Source organism: Schistocerca gregaria, chromosome 1 (assembly GCF_023897955.1).
Source record: "Schistocerca gregaria isolate iqSchGreg1 chromosome 1, iqSchGreg1.2, whole genome shotgun sequence".
NCBI classification, from domain to species: Eukaryota; Metazoa; Arthropoda; class Insecta; order Orthoptera; family Acrididae; genus Schistocerca; species Schistocerca gregaria.
In genome coordinates, this window is record NC_064920.1 from 510,046,540 (window position 1) to 510,062,058 (window position 15,519).

Below are 15,519 nucleotides of genomic sequence, written 5' to 3' on the forward strand. Positions count from 1 at the left end.
ATCACACACATCCACGCCCGAGGCAGGAATCGCAGCAATGCGGTTCCGAACTGAAGTGCCTAGAACCGCTCGATGACAGCGGCCGGCTATGTTATTGGATATTTAACCAGAACACCTTGTTTGTGGAAGCGTGGACATAACAGTATTACAAACAGGAGCACCGTTCAGCCGACTTTTAATAAATAATGCGGGAACAGAAGCGCCGATGCGTCTGAGGCGCTGACAGAGCCGGGTGAGTGGTGCACTGCGTCAGCGGCAGCGGAGACGGTCCCCGGTGGCACAGCAGCGCCGCAGCGTCACGGCGGCAGCAGACGGCGTTAGGCGGCACTGCCGGGCTGGGAGCCATCACTCTGCAGCTCGCCCAGCCCAGCCCCGCAGTCTCCAGGCTCGGCGCTGCCCCAGGCCGCCCGCCCGCCTCGCCTAACGCAATCTGCGCTGCGCCGCCCAAACAAAGTGCCCGGCTGCCGTGCCGGCATAGCGGCGCGCTGTACATAAACCCAGTTACGCCTGCTGAGAGCCGGGGCGCAGTAGCTTCTTATAGACTGCCGGCCGCATCTCGGCAGAGACTGCCGTGGAGGTGGTGGGCTGGGAGAGGCGTCTGGAGAACTGAGCGCAACTACTCACGTCCCAGCTCCCAGGACTCAGAGTTGACGCAGGGCTGTCTCCCACCACATCGTTAAATCTGGTCAAGGGCTATAGAACAGCACGTCGTAAAGTACGAGCGTAAGCCAAAAGTTACCAGCAACGTTGACTTAACTCTTCTTACACTGTTCCTACGTACCTCGTTTATTTCATTTTGCACTGTTCTGGTCCTCCTATGAAAGTTTGATGCTAAGTCCTCCAAATGTCTTACTTTTTTTGTTGATAGAAAAGTATCTGAATGGTGGGAAAAGTGGCAGTTGGCTCTAAATAACGAAAAGTGTGAGGTCATGCACATGAGTGCGAAAAGGAACTCGTTAAAACTTCGGTTACACGGTAAGTCAGTCTAAACTAAATGCCGTAAATTCAACTAAATACCTAGGAATTACAGTTACGAACAACTTAAATTGGAAAGAATTCACAGTAAATGTTGTGGGGAAGGCTAACCAAAGGCTGCGGTTTATTGGCAGGACACTTAGAACACGTAACAGACCTACTAAGGAGACTACATACACTTGTCCGTCCTCTTTTAGAATACTGCTGAACGGTGTGTGATCCTTACCAGGTAGAACATCGAAAAAGTTCAAAGAAAGGCAGCACGCTTTGTATTATCGCGAAATATGGGAGAGAGTGTCACAGAAATGATACAGGATTTGGTCTGGAAATCATTAAAAGGAAGGCATTTTTCGTTGCGACGGAATCTTCTCATGAAATTCCAATCACCAACTTTCTCCTCCGAATGCGAAAATATTTCTTTTACACCGACCTACATAGGGCGGAACGATCACCACGATAAAATAAGGGAAATCAGAGCTCGTACGGAAAGGTATAGGTGTTCCTTCTTTCGCCGCGCTATACGAGATTGGAATAATGGAGAATTGTGAAGGTGGTTCGATGAACCCTCTGCCAGGCACTTAAATGTAATTTCCAGAGTATCCATGTAGATGTAGATGTAGATAGACTATGGCCGTTCCGTTAAAGGTTTGCGCCGAAGAGGAACAACGAGTGGTAATCCGGTATTTGTGCTCAGATGGTGTATCGGGGATCACCAACCGTGAGTTACGGCACAATTATAGAACAGTGTCTTGGCGCAACGGAGGGTTTACAAGTTGACTAAAAAATTTAAAAAAAAGACGCACAAGTGTTATGCTTGAGGAAGGAGCGAGGCGACTATCCACGCTCACAAATGATGACAAGATTGTTCGTGTACGCGACATCCTTCAGGTAGACAGACGTGCGACTATTGATGAATTACCAAATCACCTACAGTTTACTCATGGTTCCATCATCTTTAAAAATCAGGTTTTCAGGCGATAATCCGCGTCCCACTTGCACGATATATCGATTGCGTTTCTTAAAATCTTCATCAGGTGCTCCCTAGAAGACAACGCCTCACCATGATAGCCAGGCACTTGTGTGTAATTTTCAGAGTAAGCTTGTAAGGTGCGTACTAAATTGTCCACAGCAGATTAGGGTTTCATGAAGCATGTGCAAGATGGTCCTCCAAACAACACGCACTGCTGCATAAACAGACGCGCTTGGACATCGGCACAAGACATTTGGACCGCTGTGGTAGTGATAGTTTCTTAGAGAGAATCATTACTGGTGACGAAACACAGATCCACCATTGTGTGCCGGAGAGTGAATGGTAGAGCATGGAACGGAAGCCCACACATTCGTCCAGCAGGAAAACTGAAGCTTAACGTTTTCTCGAAGGCCGAAGCCAGTACCTGAACATTGTCAGGAGAGGAGCACAACATAAAATAGTGCGCGTCACACTGATATGTTTGCTGACAGGCTAAGGCCTGCATTTCGACACAAACGCTGGGGACCGCTATCGAAAGATATTGGGTTGTTGAACGACAATGCCCGACCAGGAACCGCTACCCACATTGCTGGAACGCTCTAGAACATCAAACTAGACGTAATGACTCATCCTTCGTGTAGTCCTGGTCTTCCTCCTTCCTACTAAGACTTAATTGGTGCACTCGAAGGGGTAATACCCTGCCGTCCATTCACCTCGGACAAGAGGTGAACGATGCGGTGCATGCGTGGCTCGCTGCTCAGCCAAGAAACTCCATTTCTGAGGGCTTCAGGAAGCTTGTCCGGCGGTGGAACAAGGGCGTTGAAAAGGAAACGGACTATACTGAAAAATGATCTACGTCTGCGTGCTTACTCTGCAAGTCACACTTAAGTGCCTGCAAGACGGTTCATCTAACCACCTTTATAATAATTGTCTATTATCGTAATATCGAAAAACACACTGCATAAACGAACACACGTATATCTCCCTGTGAGCTCTGATTTCCCTAATCTTATTATGATGATTATTTCTCCCTATGTAGATCGTCGTCAGTAAAATATTTTCGCATATGGAGGAGAAAGTTGATGATTGATTCCGCCACAGTTAAAAACGCCTTTGCTTTCATTATGTTCACCACAAATTCTGTAACATGTCAGTGACACACTCTACGTATTTCGGTAAAATACAAAACGTGCTGGTCTTCTTTGAACTTTCTCTATGTACTCCGTTATTCCTACCTGGTAAGGATACCAGACCACGCAGCAGTACAGGAGAACGAAGAAACGTAGTGTAGGCAGACTCTTTAGTAGATGTGTTACATTTTTTAAGAGCTCTGCCAATAAAACTCAGTCTTTCGGTTGGCTTGCCAAAATTTTCTATGTCTTCTCTTTAATTTCATTTGTTTGTAATTGTAATTCCTAGATATTTAGTTGAATTTACGGTCTTTAGGTCTCACTGATTTATCTTGTAACCGCAGGTTAATGGATTCCTTAATCACTAAAGTGCATGACGTCGCACTTTTCATTGTTTAGGATCAATTGCCGATTTTCACACCATACAAATTTCGTTCTGCAATTGGTTTTGATCTTGTGATGACCTTACTAGACAGTAAACGATAGCGTCATGTGCAAACAACCTAAGACGCCTGCTGAGATTGTCTCTTAAACCCTTTATAGAGAAGGAACCGCAGAAACACCATAACACTATCGTGAGGAAGGCCAGAAATCACTTCTATTTTACTCGATGACTTTCCATCAGATACTACAAGATGTTACCTTTCTGACAGTGAATCACGAATCCATTCAGATAACTCAGGCGATGCTCTATAAGAACGCAATTTGACTACAAGCCGCTTGTGAGGTATAGTGTCAAAAGCCTCCTGGAAATCTAGAAATACGGAATCAATTTGAAATCGTTTGTCAGTAACACTCACCATTTCGTTTGGGTAAAGAGCTAGTTGTGTTTCACAAGAAAGATGTTTTCTAAATACGTGTTGACTTCGTGTCAATAGACCGTTCCTTTCGAGGTAATTCATAATGTTTGAACACCATATAAGCTCCAAAACCCTACTGCATATCGACGTTAATGGTATGAGCCTGTAATTTAGTGGATTACTCCGACTGTTTTTCTTGAATATTGGTGTGGACTGTGCAACTTTCGAGTCTTTGGGTACGAATTTTTCGTAGAGCGAGCAGGTCTATACGTTTGTGAAGTATCGAGCTATTGCATCAGCATACTCTGAAAGAAAGCTTATTGGTATACAGTCTGGACCGGAAGACTCGATTTTATTAAGTATTTTAAGTTACTTCACTAATCTGAGGATATCTACTTCTAAGTTACTCATGTTAACAGCCGTTCTTGATTCGAAGTCTGGAATATTTATTTCGACTTCTTTCCTGAACGAATATCGGAAGACTATGTTTACTAACTCTGCTTTAACAACACTGTCATCGATATAGTACATCCATCGCTTTCACCCATAGAAGGCATTGGTTGTGTCTTGCGGCTAGCATATTTTACATACAACCAAAATCGCATTGCATTTTTTGCTAGACGGCGAGACGAAGTTTCGTTATGGAAATTATTATAAGCATCTCGCATTGAAGTCCACGCTGAATATCGAGATTCTGTAAAAGATCGCCAGTCTTGGAGAACTTGTAGTCGTTTACATTTGGCATGCTTTTTCATTGTTTCCACAACGGATTTCATAATCATTTTGCGTACCAAGGGGCATCAGCTTTGTTGTAGGTTAATTTATTTGGAATAAATCTCTAGGTAACAGTCGAGACTACTTCTTTGAATTCAAGCCACATCTAGTCTCCACTTACATTGTTGATTTGGAAGGGTTGGAGGTAGTGTCTGAGGAAGGTATCAACTGAATTTTAATCTCATTTATTGAATAGGTATATTTTTCGTTTAGTTTTTGGACGATTTTAGAGTATTCAGTCTCTCTACGACAACTATTTGTTCACTAATCCCTGTATCCGTATTAATGCTCGTTATTGCCGTAGGATTATTTGTTGCTAATTGTGTTGCCGCAGAGTTCCATAACCTGCACAGAAAATTGGAACAGAGATCAATATATTTTTCTGCCTTTTTATTGCTAATGAAAACCACAAATTGCATATTGTACCACCATACAGCGAGACCTTCAGAGGTGGTGGTCCAGATTGCTGTACACATCGGTAGCCCTAATGCCCAATAGCACTTCCTCTTGCATTGATGCATGCCTGTATTCGTCGTGGCATACTACCCTCAAGTTCATCAAGACATCGTTAGTCCAGGTGGTCCCTTTCTTCAACGGCGATTCGGCGTAGACCCCCAGAGTGGTTGGTGGGTCACTTAGTCTCTAAACTACCCTTTTCAAACTATACCAGGCGTGTTCGATAGGGTTCATGTCTGAAGAACATGCTGGCGATTCCAGTCTAGTAATTTCATCAACCTGAAGGAAGTTATTCACAAGATGCGCACGATGGTAGCATGAATTGTCGTCCCTGAACACGAATGCCTCGCCAATATGCTGCCGACATGGTTGGCCTATCGGTTGTAGGATGGTATTCACGTATTGTACAGCCGTTACTGTGCCTTCCATGATACCATCGGCGTGCGTCGGCCCCACATAATGCCACCCGAAAACATCAGGGAACCTCCTCCACCTTGCTGCACTCGATGGGTTGCGTTGCGTCAGCATCCACCAACGACTCTCGAAGATTTGCGAGTAGCTCGGCAGGAAGAATGGGCGTTATTGCCTCAAAATGGCACTGATGACCTTTTTTATAACATACTATATAGTTGTCTGGACAATATTGCTGCCAGAGGTCCTCACACCTCATAATGAGCACATTACCCAGTTGTCGGAATCTGTGTGCAAATCTGTAAACGTTGGAAAAAGTGAACATTTGTCTACTGTTATATATGTTGCAGTTGTTAACATTCTGTATTCTTGTCAGTGATTCTATTTTGCTATCACCTGTGTCTTCTATTTTGTAGCAAAATAAAAGCAGCCTTGCAAAATTTTGATTTGTTGTTTTATTTTTGGACATCAATGTACGTTTTCAAAATTTTCTTCCTCAAATTATGGTCTAAATTTGATACTTGTAGACTTATCTCGGTCATGAATGGCATTTTTGCTAATGGTACTCCACTTTTTACTTCCTCTTCGTTCCGTCCATCATTGTTTAATTTGCTGCGTACATAGTACAGTTTCTTAACTTCATCTACTTCTTAATCCCCGATGGTGATGTTAATTTCTCGCTGTCTAAATTGCAGAATTCCCTACCTTCATCCACTTCGTGATCACCAATAATGATGATAAGTTTCTATCTATTCTCATTTCTGCTACTTACCATTACTTTTGTATTTCTTCTATTTACTCTCGATCATCAGTTTGTACTCATTAGAGTGTTCATTCCATTCAACAGGTCCTGTATTCTTTCTCACTTTCACTGAAAATAGCAAATTACATTAGCTAGTCTTATAATTTATATCCTTTCACTTTGAAGTTTTAATCCCACTCTCCAAACTTTCTTTTATTTGTGATGTATAATTTGAACAGTAGTCCGAAGGAGTACATTCCTGCCTTATATCCTTTGCAATGTGAGTACTTCGTTCGCAGTCCTCCTGTCATATTGTTCCCCCTTCGTTCTAGCCTTCCGAATAGCTTACCCGTATTTTTATCAGAATTTCAAACGTCTTACACTCTTTTACATTTTCGAACGCTTTTTCCATGTCGACAGATGCTTTGAACGCGTCTTGATGTTCTTTCAGTCTTGCTCCCATTGTCAGCTATAGTGTCAGAACATCCTCTCTGGTGCTTTTAACTTTTCTAAAGCCAAACCGATCGTCATCTAACAGATAATCCATTTTATTTCCCATTCTTCTTTGCGTTATTCTTGTGAGAAATCTGGATGCATGAGCTTTTAAGCTGACTGAGATAATCCTCGCACTTGTCAGCTCTTGCAGTCTTCATTATTGTGTACATGATATTTTTTGGAAAGTCTCATGATATACTGCCACTCATACATTCTACACGCCAACGTGGACATTCGTTTTTTTCACCACTTCCCCCAATAATTTAAGAAATTTCAGTGCAATATTATCTACTCGTTCTGCCACATCTGTAAGTAGTACAAAGCTTTTATAAATTCTGATTCTAATAACTGATCCTCTGTCTCTTCCCTATCAGCTTCTTCTGTCACTTCATCAGACAAATCCTCACCGTCATGGAGACATTATATTTATTGTTTCCGCTCTCTCCTCTGCGTGTAATAGTGGAATTCCCATTGCACTCTTAACGATACCGCCCTTGCTTTTAATTTAAATTTTCTGTATGCTGAGTGCGTCCTTCCGACAGTATTTTTCGATTTATTCACATTTTTCAAGCAGCCACTTCGCCTTTTCTTCATTACTTTAAATTTCTAAGTGAGATGTGTTCCTACATTCCTCAGTTTCTCTGAACATTTTAGTGCATCCTTCTTTCGTCGATCAAATGATTTCTTCTGATACCCATAGTTCTTCGCCGCTATCTTATTTGTAGGTTCTTCCTCGTTACCTTCTTTGTACCTATGTTTATCTTTGCATCTTCTGTGATTGCACTTTTTAAAGGTGTGCATTCTTCTTCAACAGGACCGCCTACTGAAGTATTAATTGCCATATTATTTCAGCATCAGACATCTTCAAAGATATATCTTCATTCCTTAGTATTTCCGTATTGCACTTCTTTACGCATTGCTTCTTCCTTTGCCACACTTCATCATTACTAAATTATGATTTGAGTCTATGTCTGCTACAGCGGACGCCTGAAATCTAATATCTGATTTTGGAATCTCTACCTGAACATACTGTAATCCAACTGGAACCATTCCGTCTCCTCCGGCCCTTTCCACGTATACCTCAGCCGCTAATGCTATTCATACAGAATATCCACTATTATTTGCTGAATTTATTGCAGAACTCGAGTATTCTTTCTCTTCTATCATTGCTGGTACCAGTCTCACGTTCTCCCGTAAGCCTTGCTTCTTCTCCTTCCCCTGTAACCGCATTCCAGTCCTCCATGACTACTAAATTTGTGCACTGAATTACCCGTTCTATATGTTCATATACTTTCTCTATCTTTTCATCTTCTGTTTACGACGCCGACATGTATACCTGAATTATTGTTGTCAGTGTTGGTTTGTTGTGGATTCTGATGAGAGCAGCGCTATCACTGTTCACAGCGACTCGTTCTCTGCCATACTTTTCTACCCGTAACGGTTGATACTACCGTTATGCTATTTTCTACTGCTTTTGATATTACTCAATACTCTTCTGACCAGGAATCCTTGTCTTCTTTCCATTTCATTTCACTGACCGCCTGTGTATCTAGACTGAGTCTTAGAATTTCCTTTTTCTGATTTTCTAGCTGCCCTGCCAGGTTGAAATTTCTTTAATTGGTTATTCAATCTTATTCTCCTGTTCACCTCCCCCATGGTACTACTTTCCTGGAGAGCCGAATGGGGACTATTCCGGGATCCTTTGTCAATGGAGGGATCATCGTGACAATTTTTCAGATATAGGCCACAGTTCCTATGGATACACATCAGGTTTCTTTAATGCAGTGGATTCCATTGCCTTTTGCATCCTCAAGCCTTTGATTATTGCAGATTGTTCCGATTTAAGGGGCAGTTTCCCATCCAAAGTGCAGAAATCTGCCATGAATTTCTGTCCCCACTTACGCCCTCTGGAAAGGCCATTTGCAGAATAAGGGTGACTTCCTATGCCGAAAGTCTTCGGCCACTCTTGCTGATGATTTTTATTCAAATTTTGAAAAGTGGTGAGAGTTAAACATGGTACTGATGAGGTTTCGATTTGTAGTTACAGCCGTTACTCCTCTCCCCTTTTTTTTGTTGATCTAATTTTGTTCTGTATTGTTCGTTGAATTTGTTCTGGGCGGACGTCCGATGACAACCATTCAGGTTCTTCGTTAATCCATTCACTCTGTTTTCTGTTACAGTAGGCAGCTAACCCACTAACCGAAGACGCTGAGTTACCGTGCCGGTAAGTAACCACTACACCAAGGTGACTGCGCTATCCCCCTAGACCAAGGGTGCACGTTCGTTGTGTACTAGGCATCCATATTTCAGAAACTTCAGATCACTGAATACTGGTTACCAGTGCAGTATTGTCCGAGCACGCTAAACTAATAGATACGGTGTGCCGTTTTCAGTGTGTAGACGTGCTATATGAGTGATCGTAATAGTACAAACTATGTGCTAGTGTACACTTTTACTTTTGGTAGTGTGTATCAGCATGGCCTTAGTAGCAGCAGCATTTGTGTTGCTAAATTAACTTCTTTTTTTACTTTTCTTTTTTCGGGCTCAGTGGCAGGATGCAAGTCTTTTAATGATATGTCATTTCGGCGATTTACGAGTTCTTAATCTACCCGAGTCATTGAATCCGGGAATGGGGACCTGCAATTCAAAGTGGAATCCGGACTACGTATCGTTACTGGTGATTTCTCACATAGTTAAGAAGTGAAAGCTAGATTAAAGGCAGACTGAAAATTTCCGTGGTCCGTCTGGGATTCGATAACGCGATCCCTCAGTTTCCAGGCACGCAATGTACCACTAGACCAACAGGCCCATCACTGCAAAAGTGAGGACACAGCATAACAAATAAAGACTTTTATTTATTACCTTCAGTAATGTCTTCACAGTCATGAAAAACTTAAATTTGTACACTCCGCTTCCACAAGTAGTACAGATTCTTTTAAATAAAATTTTTACATATTGTACTTGTATCACATCTTACGTCCTTCCAGGGCACGCTGTTGTTTCACTTAGGGAAGTGAGCAGATTGCCGAAAAAAAGTCGCCGCATTACAAAAACACCCGCAGTGAGAAATGCCAATTTAATGTGTGTGCTTTGCTATCACAGAACGGAGACATAATAGACGTAGGTTCTACCATCGTGGCTCGCTGTTACTCCCTGTGCAGATACGGCGAAAGTTGCCTGTGTACCTGACTGCAACTTTCACTTATGTACATTTCACGTAACACCGACCTTGCCTCCGCTGCCGCCGCCGTTGCCAAGAAGTTTGGAGAGCTGTTGCTAACAAACAGCTTCGCATTGTGAGGGGTTCCGCAGCAGAGTGCACTCTAGAGTGCGCCGTAGCCCGGGCGCGCACGACTCTCTTGTATTTACCGCTGCTTAAAAAAATGTTAAACATAACTCTTACTGTGCCCTTCGCTATATTCTTGTTGTTACGAGTGGTAAAACTCGTTTTCAGAAGAGAGGGAAAAATTCGTTGCGTGGTGAACTAGGCTGAATGTCGCTGACGTTGTTACGCTTCTTGAAGTCTTTCGCTCGCTCAGTGATGTGCGTTTTGCCACTATTGTCTCTCCGCTTGGACTGAACTAATTTGGTCATTGATAATAGTTACCTTTCTTCTTGTCAGGAAAAGGCAGCATTGTGTTCAAAGCTTTCTTGTAAGTTATTTTTTCCACGATAGAGTATCTACTTGCATATTTGCGGCAACATGGTTTACACAATGATTTAACACTACCTTTCGCAGCATTTTCATGTACTGTCGGACTCCGAAGTGAGCCCCTGTTGAAACTCACTGTAGCATTACTGTTGCAAGTCTTAGGCAATGATGTGCTATCTTTATTGTATACGTCCTTTCTGCAGCACATTTAGTATTGTGCCATATCCATTTAGATCGGTGCTGTAGAAGCATCTAAAGTTGCTATTACTTTAGTAAAACATGAAACCCGATTCATACAAGATAAACTTTCCTTATTCGTTATACAAGTAAAATTGCTACTACACTAAACACAAAGGAAAGCACTGGCGATAAAAGTAAATAAAAATGAATTCATATCAGCTGCTTGTAATCTGTCAAATTGGTGAGTGAATACATTTACTTAGAGAACCTACGAAATTGTCATAACGTTGTGACCAAAATGAAACACGTTTGCTGGAACCTTGTGTAATATCAGTCACACCGTGGTCACACTTAGAGGAACCAGTCAGCAATGGGACTTTTCTAAATTTTGACGTTTGTGGCACATGGCGTTGAGAACTGGAATATGACTCTCTTAAAGCACTTACATTCGACTCCCAAAAACTCTCCAGAAAATCGACCTGTAGGAAAAACCTGAATCCACTGCCATTAAGGCGATTTCCGCATGGCTCACCCGGTAATGTTGGGGAACGGGAATGTGGTAACCATCGGGTGGCTGGTTCAAATCCTACTACCATCTCTTTTCCTTCCGTTCATATTTATTGTTCAATTCGAATACCTAATTTGTTCAAATATAAAATTCATCCAATTAACAAATAATTAATCTTAATTTTTCATGCAAAATGCATATCTACATTTTACTGATTATGTATTGTACACACAGCCCTAAACTTCATCGAAAACATAAATTAGTAATTAACTGTAATTTTTGAAAGATTGTTGATAAATTTGTAATGCTTTCTAGTTTAAATAATACTTATGGAGAATATTTTGTAAAATTTTGTTCATTACAAATTATATTTGCAACACGTACAGTATGAAATCAGAAGCAACAATACGCGCATTTTTATAAAAGTAATTCTACTTAGGTATGTGTTAATTAGCATATTTTATATTTAAATGACTTAAGTATCCGAACTGAAAGGAAAAAGATTAAAACAAAAAAACAGAATAGCGAGATTTAAACTAGCAATCCACACAATACCCAAATAACCTTTCTCTACGTTACTGTGTGAGCCACGATGCAGAGTGTCATAAATCGTCTCAGTTTTAATGAACGAAAGATCTTCGAAAATCTTCAAAGCAGATTTTCTCGAGAACTCTTTAGAGTTGCATAGAACTCCTGTGGAAGACTGTTATTTAGGTTCTGAAGTTACGTACCACTCACTTCGTAGAACTATTTAGGCCAGCTCTCGAACCGAACTTCAGTGAAGTTGCAACGTGTCATTTACTTTGACTGCTGCGTGTAGATCAGTTCTGACATTAATCTCAGGGCTGCTGGAAATCGGTAAAATAGACCTCATGCCTGTTCCCTTCAGGATTAGGAGCATGTGGGATGTTATTGGACTCAGAACTGCATGCTGGTACCGTAACGAGCGAGTTTTGTACGTATAGCAGTGGGAAGCTGTTCTTTCGTTTGTGAGATAGCCATAGCCATTTCAGGTCAGATGTTTTGGGTTTGAACAATTATGGAAGTCAGCAGACACTCAGCGAGATCCAAACAGTTCCGTAGTACTATTGCATTAACGACATGAATTTCATTACGCTCTCTATGACCAGTAGGCCCTCTCGTATTGTGCTCTCACTCTGGTGTCGATCACTGAACCAAGAAAAGAGAAAAGACTAAAATCATTCGATTGAAAAAGACGACTAGACTTGTCGGGTTCCTTGTTCTATGGAACTTAAGTTGGAATTTCCGATGTCGTATATCTACTAACAGTTGATGAAGCCAGAATCGTAAATCTGTAGGTCCCATAGGGCACAGATAAATAAAGCTACCGCTCCCAGTTCTACGCAGAAGATATCACGCCTTTATTTCTGAGTAGATACAATCACCACATTGTGGCATCTGTGTTCTCGACCGTACAGACCAATACCCACATAAAACCACATGCTCTGAACTTCGCTTTTAAACTATAGATCTCTGAAACTCTAGTACGCGTTTTTCTCGACGTGGAATTTTAAATGTCTGCCTTTTCGCATCATGACATCCTCATCTGTACTATGATCCTGCGTAGAAAATCTATATGGAGCAGTGCAGGATCTTGGGAACTCGAAGCGAGATTCCCAGTGTTGACAACAGTTCAGAGACTCATGGCACTCTTGTATTAAACGCATCATGAGCAACGAAACGACACTTCAGTAGTGGATACTGTTTACCCAACTGGCCATTAGTCGAATGTTGGCACAATGTGGTAGAACCGAAACCAGGTTACACACCCGAAACATTCGTGGATGGTTTTCTTACACTAGTCCCCAAACCCGCCGAAGGAGCACGGCCCTATACACTGAAGAGCCAAAGAAGTTGGTACATCTGTTTGATATCGAGTAGGGCACCCTTGATCACACAAAAGTGTCGCAGCATGACGCGGCATGGACTCGACTAAGTAGTGGTGGAGGACACCATAAATTTGCCAGGGCTGTCCATAAATCCGCAAGAGTACGAGGCGGTAGAGATCTGTTGTTAACCGCACGTTGCAAGCCATCCCAGAGTTGCTCAATAATGTTCATTGCTGAGGAGTTTGATGGCCATCGGAAGTGTTTAAACTCAGAAGAGTGTTCCTGGAGCCACTCTGTAGCAGTTCTGCACGTGTGGGGTGTCACATTGTCCTACTGGAATAGTGCAAGTCCGTCGTAATGCACAATGGACAATGGACACGAATGGATGCAGGTGACTAGACAGGATGGTTACGTGTCACCTGTCAGAGTCGTTTCTAGACGTATCAGGAATCTCATATCACTCTAACTGCACACTAACAACACCATTATATAGCCTCCATCAGCTTGAATACTCCCCTGCTGACACGCAGGATCCACAGCTTCATGAGGTTATCTCCGTACCTGTAGACGTCCAGCAGCTCGATAAATTTGAAACTACACTCGTTCGGCTAGGCATCATTTTTCCAATCACGAGCAGTCCAATGTCGGTACTAAAGGGCCCAGGCGAGGCGTAAGCCTTTGTGTCATGCAGCCTACAAGAGTACCCTTGTGGGCCTTCGGCTCCGAAAGCCCATATCGGTGATGTTTCATTGAATGGTTCACACGAATACACTTGTTAATGGTCCAACATTGAAATCTGTAGCCATTGGACGAGGTTTTGCACTTATATCACCTTGAACAATTTTATTCTGTAGTCGTTGGTTCCGTTCTTGCAGGAGCTTTTTCGGTCCGCAGCAGTGTCAGAGATTTGATGTTTTACCGGATTCCTGATATTCACGGTATACTAGTGAAATCATCGTACGGGGAAATCTCCGTGTTGTATCCCATCTCTCGTGTGCCTACTGTAACACCACGTTCAAACTCACTTATATCTTGATAACCTGCCATTGTAGCAGCAGTAATAGATCTGACAATTGTGCCAGACTCTTGTTGTTTTATACAGGCGTTGCCGATCGCAGCGCCGTAATGTGCCTGTTTACAAATCTCTGTGTTTGAGTGCACGTACCTATACAGTATAAGTTTCTTTGGCGCATCAGTGTAGTTAACGGCCCTTCACGTAATTAAATTAGGATTTTAAGATCACACATCTTCTAGCTATGCGGGTCAAATTTGTGTTTCGTGAGTATACATCCTCCGATGACGATTATGAAATCCAGACTGACCTCAGTGAACATCGGGATGTGATCGCTGTGGCAAGAAACTACCAGCTGCCTGGCGTCTTAATTTCCATCGGCCTCACCTAAGCATTTGACCATGCCAGTTACGCTTTCCTCACCACAGAAATGAACTAGTTGGCTATACCCCCGAAGTTTAGGCAGGTGATCATGCGACTCCCTTGAGAGCCGACACCCAGGGTCCTCGTGAACGGAAGACTTACCGAAGGTATGCAGATCGAAAGCTCAGTACGACAGGATTGCCCACTGTCGATCGTGCTGTAAACCACTGCGATGGAACCATTCACATGCGGTTTGTGGCAAAGCTTAATTTGTATTCTATCCAGGAACGTATGATGTACTCCGTGCCTTTGCGCACGTCGTAGATTCACTTGCCAAAACATAAGCTCGATGCAGTGAGTTACATCTCCCATTGCAAGAGATAGGAGCGTTATGATCGTCGACAGATTGTGCACCATGAAGATCGGCCGTGGCCTTCTCACAGACAGCGCAACACCCTTTTAATTGGCGCACACCCTCCCCTGTCTCGGAGTCGTGTACTAGAAGCGAGACATTCGCCGTACCTCGGCGATCAATTTTCGGTCGCTATAGCAGTGCGACGTCACAAGGTGAAGATGAACAGATAGAGAAAGTGTATGAGGATATTGAAAGGGTAATGCAATATGTAAAGGGGGATGAAAATCTAATAGTCATGGGCGACTGGAATGCAGTTGTAGGGGAAGGAGTAGAAGAAAAGGTTACAGGAGAATATGGGCTTGGGACAAGGAATGAAAGAGAAGAATGACTAATTTAGTTCTGTAACAAGTTTCAGTTAGTAATAGCAAATACCCTATTCAAGAACCACAAGAGGAGGAGGTATACTTGGAAAAGCTATTATACAGCATCACGAACTACATCCTTGGGATAGGGGACAGAGGTTAATAATTGTCACCAATGGCAGTTCGGATACCCGACCTCACAGATTCTGTTCGTCACTCTGTCAATGCCGGCTAGACTACATGCTTCTTTTGGGTATTTTATATGTTATGGACACATCTTCAGAGTAAAGTATGATGCTCTTATCTTAGCGAAGCGGATGGGCCTCGTTATGGTTGACATGAGAACTAGGACCATGGTACTTTACACTACTGCAATGCTCTCGTTTGAAAAAAAATCAGGGCATTAGTTTTACTGGAATGTTACCATCGAGTTCACAGAGATCGGACGGTCCTTTGTGGAATACTTCTGTTCGAGAATCACAAG